At 45.1% G+C, this 14,197-nt stretch overlaps 1 protein-coding gene across 2 annotated transcripts in view; it reads right to left on the reverse strand.

The window, feature by feature from the left end:
- PRICKLE2 (prickle planar cell polarity protein 2) overlaps window positions 1–14,197 on the reverse strand; it is a 319,924-nt gene that overhangs the window by 148,085 nt on the left and 157,642 nt on the right. The window contains exon 1 of one of the 2 annotated variants that reach the window (XM_059390096.1): window positions 8,869–9,158. The exons of the other annotated variant lie outside the window; for it this stretch is intronic. The gene's annotated coding sequence lies outside the window, so the exon portion shown is untranslated. Of the gene's footprint in view, window positions 1–8,868; window positions 9,159–14,197 lie in introns of those variants that run through there. 2 annotated transcript variants of the gene reach the window in all.

Genomic DNA, 14,197 nt, shown 5'->3' on the forward strand with positions numbered 1-14,197 from the left:
GATACACCCACAAACCAAGAAACCCCAAGGATTGTCGGCAGGCACCAATAATGGGAAGAGGCAAGGAATGGATTCTCTCCCAGAGCTTCTGGATGGAGTATGGCCCTGGTGGCAACTTGATTTTCAAAATCTGGCCTCTAAAACTAGGAACGAATACAGTTCTGTTGCTTAAAGCTAACATGTTTATGACACCTGGATATGGCGGCCCTAGGAATATATATTTATATATATATATGATATATTCCCCACTTCCTCAACATCATATGCCATCTTCTAAAGAGAGTGGTCTACAAAAGGGCAACAGGTGTCCCTTAAAAGTATCCTGGGGTCACAAAGATTTGGGAAACAGTGTTAGTAGATTTCTTTATAACTGAACTTCTGAAGGGCACCTGGGTGGCTCAGTGGGTTAAGCCGCTGCCTTCGGCTCAGGTCATGATCCCAGGGTCCTGGGATCGAGCCCCGCATCGGGCTCTCTGCTCAGCAGGGAGCCTGCTTCCCTCTCTCTCTCTCTGCCTGCCTCTCCGTCTACTTGTGATTTCTCTCTGTCAAATAAATAAATAAAATCTTTAAAAAAAAAAATAACTGAACTTCTGAGGACCTTGACTATGTTTACTCTACCTTATGTGTGTTTCAGAAGGGATATGGTACCGCAGAATTTCCCAAATCTTACTGGAGGATCCCACTGAACATTTCTAGGAGGTACTATAAGGCGCCATGTTGAATGCACTGATGAGATCCAGGAGGAAAACAAAGGCCTAAAAAGTTAAGGGTTACTACTTCACCAAGCTCATGATTATTTTTCTAAAGCCCCCAAAACACGGCTTAGTAGTTACCAGGTCAAGAGTTGGACCGGATGATCTCCTTGGGCCCTTCCAAATCTAACAATCTTATTCTTTATGGACAAGACCAAAGACGATTCTTGCCCACTGCAGACATGGCTCATCAATCACGGTGCTGCCCCCTGAGCTCCAAAAGGGCCCTTTAATGCTTCCAACCAGAGCTCCAAGCAAACAAACCCTCTGCACTTTTCCTGCTCCAGTGACTAGATGAATAGTATAAATAAACTGGGGCCTGTAGGTTTTCAGAAATGCCAGTATCATTCTCTTCCTACCTAGGGAAGGACATCTTCTTCACCAATACTCGTTGGATTTTACTCATTTCTAGGATATGCAATCCTTTGCTCTGATTTTTTAAATATATTTTTTAAAGATTTTATTTATCTTTTTGACAGACAGAGATCATAAGTAGGCAGAGAGGCAGGCGGGCGGGCGGGGGGGGGGCGGAAGCAGGCTCCCTGCTGAGAAGAGAGCCCAATGCGGGGCTCGATCCTAGGACCCTGAGATTGTGACCCCAGCTGAAGGTAGAGGCTTAACCCACTGAGCCACCCAGGTGCCCCTTTTGCTCTGATTTTTAAATGAGTACTCCAGTAATGATGTTGGGTGAGAGTCTTTGGGAACAGGGAGGGGAGGAAGTCTCAGATACTAGACATCCAGTCTACCTTTGTTCTCTGGGCAAGATTTTCTCCAACAGATTAAAATATATATGCATGTTTACTGCCCTGTGAGTTTCAATTTGTGGGCGTTTCAGTGAATTTTAAAAATCTTTGCATCGCGGGGCACCTGGGTGGCCCAGTTGGTTAAGCGTATGCCTTTGGCTCCGGTGTTGATCTCGGGGTCCTGGGATTGAGCCCCACAAGGGGCTCTCTGCTCAGTAGGGAGCCTGCTTCTCCCTCTCCCTCTGCCCTGTGCTCTTTCTCTCTCTGAAATAAATAAATGCAACCTTTTAAAAGAAAAAAAAAATTGTTTTGCATCTCAAGTAATGCTCCCAGAGCTGATCTAGTAAGATTTCCTCAGCAGGAGAGCTCCAAGGCTCACGGTCTTCAAAGAAAACCATTAGCCATGGGGGCAATTTTTAGAAGGTGACAAAACACTAATGCCTCACTCCCACTGTGATAACACCTTCCTCCAAAGAGTTTATAGACCTCTACAAGGAGCAGCTATCACCGACCTTGTTTTATAATTAAACAAAACAGAACAAATGGAGGGTCAGAAACATTAAATATGTGGATTTAGTGGGGTCACAAAACACATTCCCATCCCCAAGGAAGAGGGAGATGAGAAAAGGAGAAGAGTAATAAAACAGAACTTTAAAACTGTTTATTAACTAACAATTTTCTAGCAGTTGCTATGTCAGACACTGAGTTAGATGGCGGTCATTCAACTTCATGAGCCCCTACTGGGTGGCAGTTCTGTGTACGAAACATGGGAAGTGAATGACATACTCCCTGCCCTTCAGGAGGGAGAAGAAGACAGTGACCACATCGAAAAACACTTCTATCTTGAGAAGTGCTTTGAGCAAAAATTAGTTAAGCAATGTGGCAAAGAAAAACAGTGTCTGTGTGTTGGGGGGGTGGGGTTGGTGGTGAAGCAAAGTCATGTAGGGATTCTTCTTGGTAGAATGATGCTTAAGTTAAGAAGGTCAGTGATGAGAAGCTACCAGCCCAGCAAAATTCTAGAGCATTCTGACCAAAAGGAACAGCAGGTACAAAGGCCCTGAGGCAGGCAGGAGCTTCTGGGGTTAGAGAGCTGGTATGACTGAAGCACAGGTACTAGAGGTTGGGGGAGGGAGACGTCCTTACAGAGAAATGTTTGTGCCAGTGTTGTTGGACTGGGAGTGGGGGATCTCGTAGCTCATAGTAATGTGTTCAGTTTGTCCTTACTGTCATTAGCATCAGAAGGTGCTAATAAGAGAGGGAGAGAATCTGATTGAAGCTTTAGAAACACTAGGTATTTGGGAAGGTGACTGAATAATCAAAGTGAGGCATGATGGCGGCATTCGGAAGTCGTGCCTGCAGACACAGTGAGCAGTGGCCCCACTTGGGATATTTATCTTTTCTATCAAATTTTTTTAAAGAGGTATAATTTACATACAGCAAAATGGACATTTTACCTGGAGAGACTGACCAATTTTGACAACCACCTAGCCCCATGAAACCCCTTAATCAAGACATAAGCCCCTTCAGAACCCTATGAAGTTACCTGAAACCCCTCTGTAATCAGCCCATCCTCTTCCTTCCCCATGTCCCAACTGGAATATATTTTTGAGGTTGAGCTTCAAGGACTTATTCTTACTGGACTAGACAAAGGTGTGTGTGGAAAAGAGAAAGAGGCCTGATGTTTGTAGCTCAGCAACTGGGTGACTGGGGCAGGTTGTGTGGGGGGGTCCAGTTGCTGGTGAAGACTTGGGCAGAGGAATAAATCTAGGGTTGTGTTTTGACACAAGAGGTTTGAGAAGCCTGTTTCATATCTAACAAGGACACTAAGAAGAGACGTGTGTCCATGTCTAGAGCTCAGGAGAGAGTTCCAGGCAGAATATGTTGATTTGGAAGTCATCAGTCGGTGACGACATGCGGCCAAGGACGGATGTTGGCAAGTGTGCAAACAAACAAAAATGAGCAACAGAAAAACAGAGAGAGAGAGAGAAGAGCAGTCCAACTTAGAATAAGTGGAGGAGAACAAGGAAAGGAAAATACAGCAAGGGGAACATACAGAGGGTCAGAGAGAGAGAGAGAAAGAAAGCTGGAAGGAGAGAATGACATTCCTAGAGGGCTCAGACGAGCGTTTCTGAGAAGTGGAAGGCAATCTCTTAACTTATTTATTTAAATAAACTCTGTGGGGTAGGTACCGCTATTATTCCCGTTTCAGAGAGAAGGGAACGGAGGTTGCGCGATGTGAGTGACTGGTCTGAAGGCACACCCTAGTAAGTAGTAGCCGCCATCTTACACAGCAACACCCTCAGCTGTGTTCTGGGATCCCCCGAACAGGGAACACGCAAAGCCAAAGAGGTTTCTCTACTCCAGGGCTCAGTGTCTTTAATGTGCTAGCATGAGCCGTGATTCCTCAACAAAAGACACAGGATGTCACATGTTGCAAATATACATGGAACCATTTTTTGCCTTCCTGTTTGGAAGACCAATCTGCCGACAGGTGCTCCCTGGAACACAGAATGAGAACCACCGCTTGCCTGAAGGTAACATAAGCGCACCTTCAGAATGTGTTTGAACAAAGCCCAAATTGCTTCCATGGTCGTTATGTCACTTGTACCCCAAGGAGAAAGGGTTGACAGGAGCATTCCACTGTACAGATAATGGAGGCAAAGCTCAGGAGGTTAAGTGGTTTGTCCCATATCACAATCTTGCAGCAATTAAGCAAGATAAATCAGCACCCGTCCGCATGCCCAGAGGCAAGAGAAACCAGGTCAGGCCAAGGGGGAATCAAGCAAGAGGTCTAAATGAGACTCCTCGGTCTCTGCCTCTCTTCTCAACATTTCCTTTGTGTTGTTTTCTGCAGGAATCGACCCAGAATGGGGAGCGTTTAGACAGAAGACTGAGATAGAAGAGGGGCTTCAGGTGGGCTCAGGTTATGGGTATCAGAAAAATGTTTCTACCTCCTTGGGCTTGGGAATCATGAGGGGTCATGCAGGAGGACTCCGGGGAAATGTACAGAGAGAAGACAGGAGGTGGCCCTGGGAATTGTGGAAGGGCCCACTGAAGGGGACCGAGCTGCCTTAAGGGCTCTAAAAGCTGGGGGACTGAAAAGCACCTTAAGGATAAATTAATCTGATCTTGACTTATCTCGGCTCGGCAGTTAGAGAACTCAGGGCAAATTACTTAGACAATCCTTAAGTATTAATGTTAATGCCTACACCCCTATTCAGTCCTTCCTAAATTCGGCCAGAGCAGACAGCATAAAAGGGGTCCCTGCGGACTAGTGTCTCCTAGAGGCCAGCATTGTAGAGAAGGGTCTTTAGAAGAGACAGCTGGGGGAAACGGTCACTAGATCCCACTTGTAGGGAGAAGACCTCCCAACCACCAAGAGAATAGGCCTGAGCACAGGGACAGTGGAGTTGGAGAGTTCCCCAGCATGGCCACTTAGTAACTGTGTGACCTCAGGGTGTTACTGAACCTCTCTGAGCCTACTCTTCCTTATCGGTGAAAGGGGGATGATAAGAGCACCTATTTGGGTTATAGTGAGGCTTCTGAATGATAATGGACAAAAATGCTAAGTGTGTTTCAAACTAGAGTCCAAGGTCCCACCTAGGATTCTTCTTAAAATGCAAATTTCCAGGTCACACCACAGATTTACTGAAACAGAATCTCAGATGGATATTCTTACATGCAGTCAAGTCTACGGTTGGTAAGACATTTAGTCTATGCGTGGCAACAGTAAGTAACAGCTATCATTCTGTTTATCATTTACAAGATGCATATATGGGACCTCTACTCAGGCTGGACAGCCAAGCGCTCAAAAGTGAAACTATTTGAGGTGCTCTGGGGTGGGAGAGTCTATCAGGCATCTAACTCTTGCCTTTGGCTCAGGTCATGATCTCAGGATCCTGATGGAACCCTGCACAGGGCTCTGCACTCAGCTAGGAGTCTGTCTGAGCCTCTCTCTCTCTCCCTCTCCCTCTGGTCCACAAACCCCCACCCCTGCCTCACACTCTCTCGCTCTCTAAAATAAATAAATAAACCTTAAAAAAAAAAAAAGGCAACACAAAAACCCTGGAATTGTCTGAAATCCAGTTCAACAGGTACCTGCTCATTCTCAGGAACCTAAACAAAACCTTGATCCCTGAAAAAATTAAAATGCGTAATTAATGGCAGCCCAGGTGAATGCAAAGGAACCTCTTGCAAATGTTCCCAACAAATTAAGTAGTCACAGTTTTAGTTTGGTTGGTTGGTTTAAGAAAGAGTGGTATGAAGCAAATTTTCAAAAAGGTGGTAAGCAATGTCACATACACACTCCCTGTGGAACTGGCATCTTCTTGAAGGGTGCTTTGCGAGGAGAGAGCCCCCTGTGATGGGTACCGTGATATCTATACACAGGCTGGCTGGTAAAAGTCAAATATGAAGCAGTCCTCAAAGGCCTCTGGGCTAAATTTGCAGGGAAATTGTTTATGAGTTTTCCCAGACACTGAGTCCCACAGTACCTGTGTCTGTCTGTCCCCTCCACCGCCCCTACACCTTCCATTGTTCTGGAAAGCGTCCAGATACAATCTCTGCAAAAAACGCGTCTCCCCCTGCTTGTCGCGCAGAGCAGCAGGATATGAAAAAGAACATCACCAAAACAACTGCCTGGTAATCAAATGCTAAGTATCCTGAAAAAGAATCCCTTGCCATTTCGATTTTGAGAAAATAAAAAATAGCAGCAAAGAAACGGGTTTTTTTTTTTTTTTTTTTGAACACTGCATTTAAACTCTTGCTACAATTTTCATTATATGCAACAAGGATTACCATCCTATGCTCTGTTAGCTTAAAAAAAATTTTTTTTTTACTCCCTCTCCTTCCTCTCCTTGACAGGGGAATAGTGCTCTGGGTTTATTTGCACCCAGGGACCTCCCATTTGATGATGTGGCTAGGAAGTGCTTAATGTGATGGGGTACCTTTCAGGAAAGATTAAGAAAAATGGCCTGGGGGAACACAGCGCTTCTGAGGTTTGGTCTTCCAAAGTATTAACACCGGCAGATCTCTGTAAGCACCACGACAAAGCAGCATGTTGTGTCCCTCGGTTGTCCCTTACAGTCTTCCAAATGCCATTCTCCACGCTGCTGATGCATGATGTCCTTTCTGGTGAACTCAACACAGAACCACTGAGCCTTCTCTGCACATAGCTCTGCACAGACCACAAATGTTTCCACCAAATCGGTGAGCTCTAGCTCCCATCCTGGCGCATCTCCTTCCTTGAGACATCTGTGTCCCTAAGGATACCAATCCCGGCTTATAGGAAATCTGGGGAAAAGCAGCCAAGTGCTTTTCCTGCTGAGGCTAGGGGGAGGAGGCCAGTGGGGAAGTACGCTGGATAAAACTGTCTCAAAAATAAGTTCCGTCTTAAAACGCTCATGAAGGGAATGAGAGAGTTATTTTGGTTTCTAAAACGAAAGCACCACCCCAAAGTTAAAAAATAAAAGGCTTGCTGATGGAGCAGCTCGGAAGACTGGGAGTCGAGGTTATCACGGCAGAAAGATTGCCTGGTAACAGAGCTTTCTTGTTTTACACCCAAAGCTGTGTACCATCTGAGGCTGATTCAGGAAAATACTCAAATCTCCTGGTAATTTCCTGCAGACAGGACGTTTAATCATCTCCAAGCCTCCACCGCAAAAGGGGGTGGGGGGAGGTGGTGGGAGAAAAAACCTAAACCAAATGATTCACACTCTTAAAAGGAATCTGCCTTCAGAAGGAGAACCATTTTCTACTCTTGAAAAGCAGCCACAATTTGTTATTCTAACAAAGTGTTTCTTTCCTCCAAACAGAAATAAAAGTCACTCGAGGAGGGCTTGTACTGATTTCTGTTCTGCATTTCTTGAAACTTCCATTCAGTCAACAGTTTCTCCTGGCAGGTTCTCAGAAATCCAGGGAGAGCTGGGTAGTCAGTGACTAAGAACACAGGATCATTTTCATAAGCCTCCCTTCCCCTGACTTTTTTGGCCCCATGGGAAGATGTTTTATTGTAGGACGAGCAGAATTAGCTGCACATATAAATTCTTCACTGCTCAGCTCACTTGACACCTTTATCTGAATTGCCCAATGGCTGACTTGGCAATGGATGATTTGAAAAGGAAATGCCCAAATCCTCCCCAAGCAGTGTTTGTTCACTCTGTGCATACGGGGCCATGTCCATCCCTCTAATTCTTCAATGAGTTGCAAGATAAAAACTTCTGTTTGCAGAAAGCAGGGAACCCAAAGCATACAAATGATTTACACCACCTCAACAATTGGAAAGAAAGGCCAGCCCAGCAAAACACCGAAATAACTTAATATAGGCAGAAATGGAGTTTGGCAGTCCATGCATCAGACTTTGCTCTGATTTGGGAAGGCATCGTTTCCAGCTGCCCCATCTTAAAAAAAGAAAAAAAACATCTGACTCTTTTGTATTAGGCTTCCAACTTCTTGCTTAGGTTATATGCAAGTGAACAGACAGATTAGCAAGGGAGAGGAGGGAAGCTAAAACTTTGAATCTTTTCAATAAACCTTACCCCCCCCCCAACCCTATGGATTATGTTGGTTTTAAAATTCCCTAGGATACAGCTGCCCAGGCGCTCCAGATAGGCACAATTCCAGTCCTCCTCAAGTCCTCACTCCCCCGAAACAGAGGGTACATTGGAAAAGCTGGAAGAGGAGAATTTCAATTAATGACCTCCCCCAAAACCTTTCCCCATCTTACAGACTTCCCTATGTGAACTAGAAGAAGGAAGAAGACGGGGAGAGGGGATCTCTCCCCTACATCTCCCCCTAATGCACAGAGAACACATGCACAAATCCAGAATCGCTTACTGACAGGAATCTACGATGGCGAAGAGGAGGACTGTTAAAAGTTCTAGGAAGGCAAGCAATAAGGAGTGTGGGGAGAAGTCCTTGGTTTTTTCCTGATCTTTCTGAAGACACGGAAAGTATTTTTTGATACCGTAAGGGAAATAAGTAAGTAGGTCATTAGCAGTAAATGCATTGTAAATATTTGAGGAAAATGAATCATAAGAGCATAATGACTGTTCAAAAAGCAAGTTAGGAGAAGTTTAAATGTTCCCCCCCCCCCCAAGTCGTCCTAATACGGTCACAACACCCCCACCTCCTGGTATCATTACTATTATTACTGGTTAATAAAGTGCGCAATAGCCAGCAGACAGCTCAAAATGATCCCTAGGTCCCCACCCTAGAGCTCGGGACATCCTCAGTGTCTCTGTGTTGCCAGGCGCACCACTGCCAGACGTTAGTGCCCCAGCTCCAGGCCCCTTTCCCTGGGAAAACCTGAAAACCGGGAGCAAAGGCGCCCCAGCGCCCCCTCCGAGCTCCCCGGCCACGGGAGGGCCACTTACCCGGCTCAGGCTTGCATTGCTCGCCGCTGCGGCGCCTCCGCCGGCGGGGGACTCAGGGGGGAAGGGGGAGGGGACCCGCAGACCTAGGGGCAGGGGGTGCGGCTGCGGCTAAGAAGCCCAGCAGGGCGTCGGCCGCCAACTGCCCGGAGCCAGAGGGGGCCCTGCAGGGGCTCCGAGCAAGGGGGGTGACATTCCCGGGGGCTGTGGCAGCTGCTCCGAGCGCAGCAGCTCCGGCTCCAGGAAAATCGCTCAGGTCCTGGGGAGAGAAGCTTCAAGCTCTCCAGGCTGCCTCCCTGCTGCTTAAAGGGACGCCTCTCCACCTCCCACTCCGCTTATTGGTGAAAATTCCGAGCCACAGGCCAATCCTAGTCCTGTTCCCGAATTGAGATTTCAATCAAGGGAGCTAGTACTTTAAAATTAGAAAAGGCTGATGGGTGGTGGTGGTGCCGGTGCTGGTGGGGCGGGGTGGGGTGGGGTGGGGTGGGGTGGGGTGGATGGGCTGGGGGGGAGGGGGTTCAGCCCCCTTTCCGATGCGGGACTCGGGGCTGTCTAGCTTCTGCATGCAGAGATCCTAAGAGCTGGCTGGGGCTGCAAGAGCCAGATTATAGGGTAAAGAGCACTGGAGGAAGACAGGGAGCATGCTGGACCCTTGTCCTTCACCCCTCTGGTCCATCTTCCCCCAGCTCACTCCTTGTTCAAGGGTCATCCAGTTTTTCACAGATGCTGGAGACCCTCTATGCCTGGGAAGAGCCTTCAAGCTCTGTGCTTCTAAAGCTCCCCTATTATCTCCCCTTCCAGACACTCATCACGCTTTTTTTTTTTTTTTTTTTTTTTGCTTAATCTGTCTCTGCTTTCACACTGCATGTTCCACCAGAGCAGAAATGATTTCACCAATAATCACAGTATCATTCCCTGCCTGGAACACTAGGAGCCTCAGGAAATCTCTGAGGAGGGAAGGAAGGAAGGATGGACAGAAGGCGGGAGGAAGGAGGAGGGGGAGGTCCTGGAGCCTTTGTGACAATACAAATGTTAATTAAGAGGTAGTATTCAAGAGACCAGGCACTAATCTCAGACACAACTGTATCCAAATGGGGCCTCTGCTTCTTGCTAATTATGTAAATAACCTGTATCTCAGTGTCCTGGTCCATACAGCAAGATGCTGTCCGTCTCATGGAGTTGTCAAGATCACATTAACTCGTGTCTGGAGCAGAGAAGACGCTCAGTCAAGGGCTCCAATAGCTGTTGTTATTACCGAAATCAAAATACATCTGCTTGAGGTTGGGTTTGGTCTGATTGTTGGTTTAGCTTTTCTGTTAAGTACCCAGTTAGTCATGAAACAGATCTGAATTCAGGGCAGATTCAGCACTGAATGGTCCCACGTGGGGTGCCAGAGTCACCAATGAAGGATAACACCCTTGAGTGCAAGGAATTCATAGTGGGGCTTGGGGGTGGGGGGGTGGTTAGCCAGGGTTTCCCAGAGAAACAGAACCAACAGGATACACATAAATTTGAGATTTATTAAAGGAACTGGCTCTCATAGTCATGGAGGCCGAGAAGTCCCATGATACACAGTTTGCAACTTGGAGAACCGACAGCATAATTCAGTACAGGACTGAAGGTCTGAGAATCGGGAGCCAGTGGTTTAAGTCTTGGTCTGCGTCTGAAAGCCTGAGAACCAGGAACAGTGCTGTCTGAGGACAGGGGATGTGGATGTCTCTCCTCAGGTAGAACACTGACCTTTCCTCCATGCTTTTGTTCTACATAGCCCTCAAAGTCATGGGTGATGCTCACCAGAATTGCTGAGGGCAATCTCTGTGAAGTCTATTGATTCTAATGTTAATCTCTTCTGGAAACACACTTGCAGACACACCCCAAAATAATGTTGTACCAGCCATCTGGCCATACGTTAGCCCAGTCAAGGTGACACATAAAATTAACCATCATAGGGTGGGGAAGAAGAGAGAAAAACAGAGAAACAGGTCAACAAAGAAAACTATGTTAAGTGATACACAAGCAAAGACACATATACAGGAATGTCTACTGGAAGATAGCTTATAAGCTCAAAATAACTGAAAAAATTATCCAATAGGGAAATGGTTAAATAAATTATAGTACCTCCATTTAAGGGGATATCATGCAGTCATGACAAGAGACATAGCTGAGTACACTGATATATGATGAACTCCAAAACATATTGCTAAGTGCAATGTAAAAGGTAAAATATATTCTCACTAGCATAAATAAATCTTCATGTATTGTGTCTACATATGCATGCTCTATATACACAAAATGCCTCTAGAATGATACCTCAGAGAGTGCTAAAGGTTATTATATCTGGCAAGGTGATCTGAGAACTACACAGGTCAAAGACAGGAAGGAGACTAATATTTCATAATATGCCCTTGTGTATAATTTGATTATTTTACCATGAACTTGTAGTAAGTTCCTAGTTCTGGGCAATGTGGCAAAAAATGGCAGCCTGAAAATTCCTACCCTTCAAACACCTAGATATGCTAGATAAAATATTTAACAAATTCTTTGAGCACTTAACCCATAACAAGAAGAGGAAAACACCCAGATGGTAGAAATACAGAGGCATCCGAAGAAAAGAATGGTAAGCCTATAAACTCATGAGGTTGAGGGAAAGGTGGTGGCAGCAGGGCAAGATTTGTCTTGGTTCCCTAGGGTGAGGGATTTAATGCCCATGCAGGACAGGAGGTAAGGGCTCTGGATAAGGAGAAGCAGGAAGTTGTTACATGTCCCCTGTAGAAAATCAGGAGCACTCACTGAGGGTAGCACCCGTGAAGAACACATAGATTGGAAAAACTGTCGACCAGCCCAGTGAAACTTGTCTAATCTTGACGTGTGCTCTGAGTGGGAGGGAAAAGTTTAAGCTAAGAATTAGAAACCCTAGGCTTGTGCCTTTCTTGAGAGTAGAGTAGGAATTACCAAGGCCTAACTGAAAAATAAATATAAAAACTGGTCCTGTTCATGACACACCTGGAACACCTCACAGAGGCAGATGAAAAATTGTCCTGGAGAGCCAGTTACATAACCTGGGCTATACCTGGCCCAGCAAAAACACAAGCTCCCACAAGTACGTTACAGGGCACCCAGGAAACTGATAAGACTCAAGTCAACAAATATGAGGATGAGACCTCACGAGTTCAGGGTCACGAAACAACATTCTGAAAAAGAACATGCAACAAAGTCTACAATGATTAAAAACATGAAACCTAGAACTGAATGCCTAAAAGGGAATAAGAAGTGATTTCTATCTCTCCCCACTGATTCACTGACATTAAAAACTCAATCAATCGGTTAAGCAGGAAGTCAGGTACTACTAAAGAGAGAAACAGATCTTAGGACGTAACACAAAATGAGGCACAAAGGGATTAAGTGTTGAAAGAGATGCCAGAGAGGGTCAGAGATAAGAGAAGAGAATGAGAAGGCACAACATATGTCTAACAGGAGTCTCCTAGGAAGAGAAGAGAGAAATTGGGGAGAGGCATAATAGCTTAATAGCTAAGAAATTTCTAGAATTTATACAACTCGTGAATTCTCAGATTCAAGAAACACAAAGTATATGAAGCCGGATAAATAAATGTAAGAACATCTGCATGTATTAATTATTCATAAAATTACAGTTAATAAAGCAGTGACATGTTAAAAAATCGAATGGCTTAATAATGCAAAGACAGACGGAAGCAGAAGGCACTTAGAAGAGCAGAGAGGCAACTCTGCCCTTCCACATTTAGAGCTGGATTACATTTTTCTAAATCTTTTCTCCTCAAATATAATGAATTCTAAACTACAATAGATTGTTGAAGGCCTAGCTGTACATCATATATGGTGCCTAGGTAAGAAGGCAAAGTGGCAGAGGTCTCCTGGGAGAGAGGGACTCAGTCAGCCATCAGTCAAATGTGGGTGGCCGAGTGGCAGCAGAGAAACAGCCCATCGCAGAACAGGGAGTATTGTAATAAAGGAGTATAAACTGCTGTGGAAACACAGAGGCAGAACATCTCAACCAGCCTTGTCTCAAGGAAGGCTTCGTGGAGGAAGTAACATCTGCACTGAGAGAGCTGGCATCTTTGGGGGAAAAGACTCTAGAGTTAGGCCTGGCTTTAAATCCTAGGACTGCCACTTATTATTACCTTGTGACTTTGGCCAAGTTACATGACTTCTCCAAAGCTCCTTTATCTCACATTTGAAATGAAATTCATATCACTAGTCTTGGGGTTATTTTGAGGTTTAGAGAAAATATATATAAAGCATTTAGCAGAATACCCTACCTACAAGTGACTTTCCATTAAATGGGCAGCTAGTATTTTCATTAGATGAAACTTAGTGTCTGGGTTGGGGGGAAAAAAACAGCTTCTGTTTTTAAAAGATGATTTTTTTTTCCCCCTAAAAGTTAAAGAAAACAGAGGTTTGCCAAAGTTTCATCAAACTACCTTGAGGAATATGAAGTATTCACCGAGTATCTACCCTGCAAAAGGCATATTATCACACTATCAAAATATAAAAAGTTACCAGATCCAGACCTTTCTGTAAGGAACCTACAATCTACTTCCCCAAAAATAACTCAAATCTGCATATTTTGTGTCAAATACATGAATCCCCCTGATGTTAAATCCTGAAACGGGCAGAAATTCTACCTAGAGCAGTAAAACTTCAGATTCTCAGCCACAAGTCAAGTTGTAAGAATTCAGAATCCAGCATGGGATGGATTAAATGGATGCCCCTCTGTATTACTCAATAGGTTTATGAATGACTGGGACAATGGATGGAAGGGAAACTCATCAAGTCTAGCTAATAATGCCAAGTTGCTTGGCTCTGCCAGTGCTCGGTGGATAAAAGCACACATCGATCTAGCCAGCCTGCAGGAATGGACAGAATGAAAGCAGACAAAATTCAGTCACGGTAACTGTTGTGCCTGCCCTTTAGAAGAAGCACTGATCTGTATAGTCTTAGGGAGGTAGGGAAGAACTGGCCAAGGACCTGCTTTCTATTCATTCCTGGTGCACCATGTCACCAATATTTATGGAATGTCTACTGTGAGAAAGGGTTTGCCTTATAGGCTAGATAAACATGGAAAAACATGAATAAAACACAATGCCTGCCTTCAAGGAGCATAAAATAAAGTGATCTGAAAACCTCTTCACTTGAAACTACCATGGCTTCCAACATTGTTCCTTCTACCGTGAAATGGTGATGTAACCTTTACAGATTAAGCACCATCACGTTGCAGAATGGCAAATAGATTTCATCTCTTGGACTAACACTGATTGATTAGCCGTGGCTTCCTGGAGTGCTGACTTGACAAGAA

This window comes from Mustela nigripes, chromosome 2, assembly GCF_022355385.1.
Source record: "Mustela nigripes isolate SB6536 chromosome 2, MUSNIG.SB6536, whole genome shotgun sequence".
NCBI classification, from domain to species: Eukaryota; Metazoa; Chordata; class Mammalia; order Carnivora; family Mustelidae; genus Mustela; species Mustela nigripes.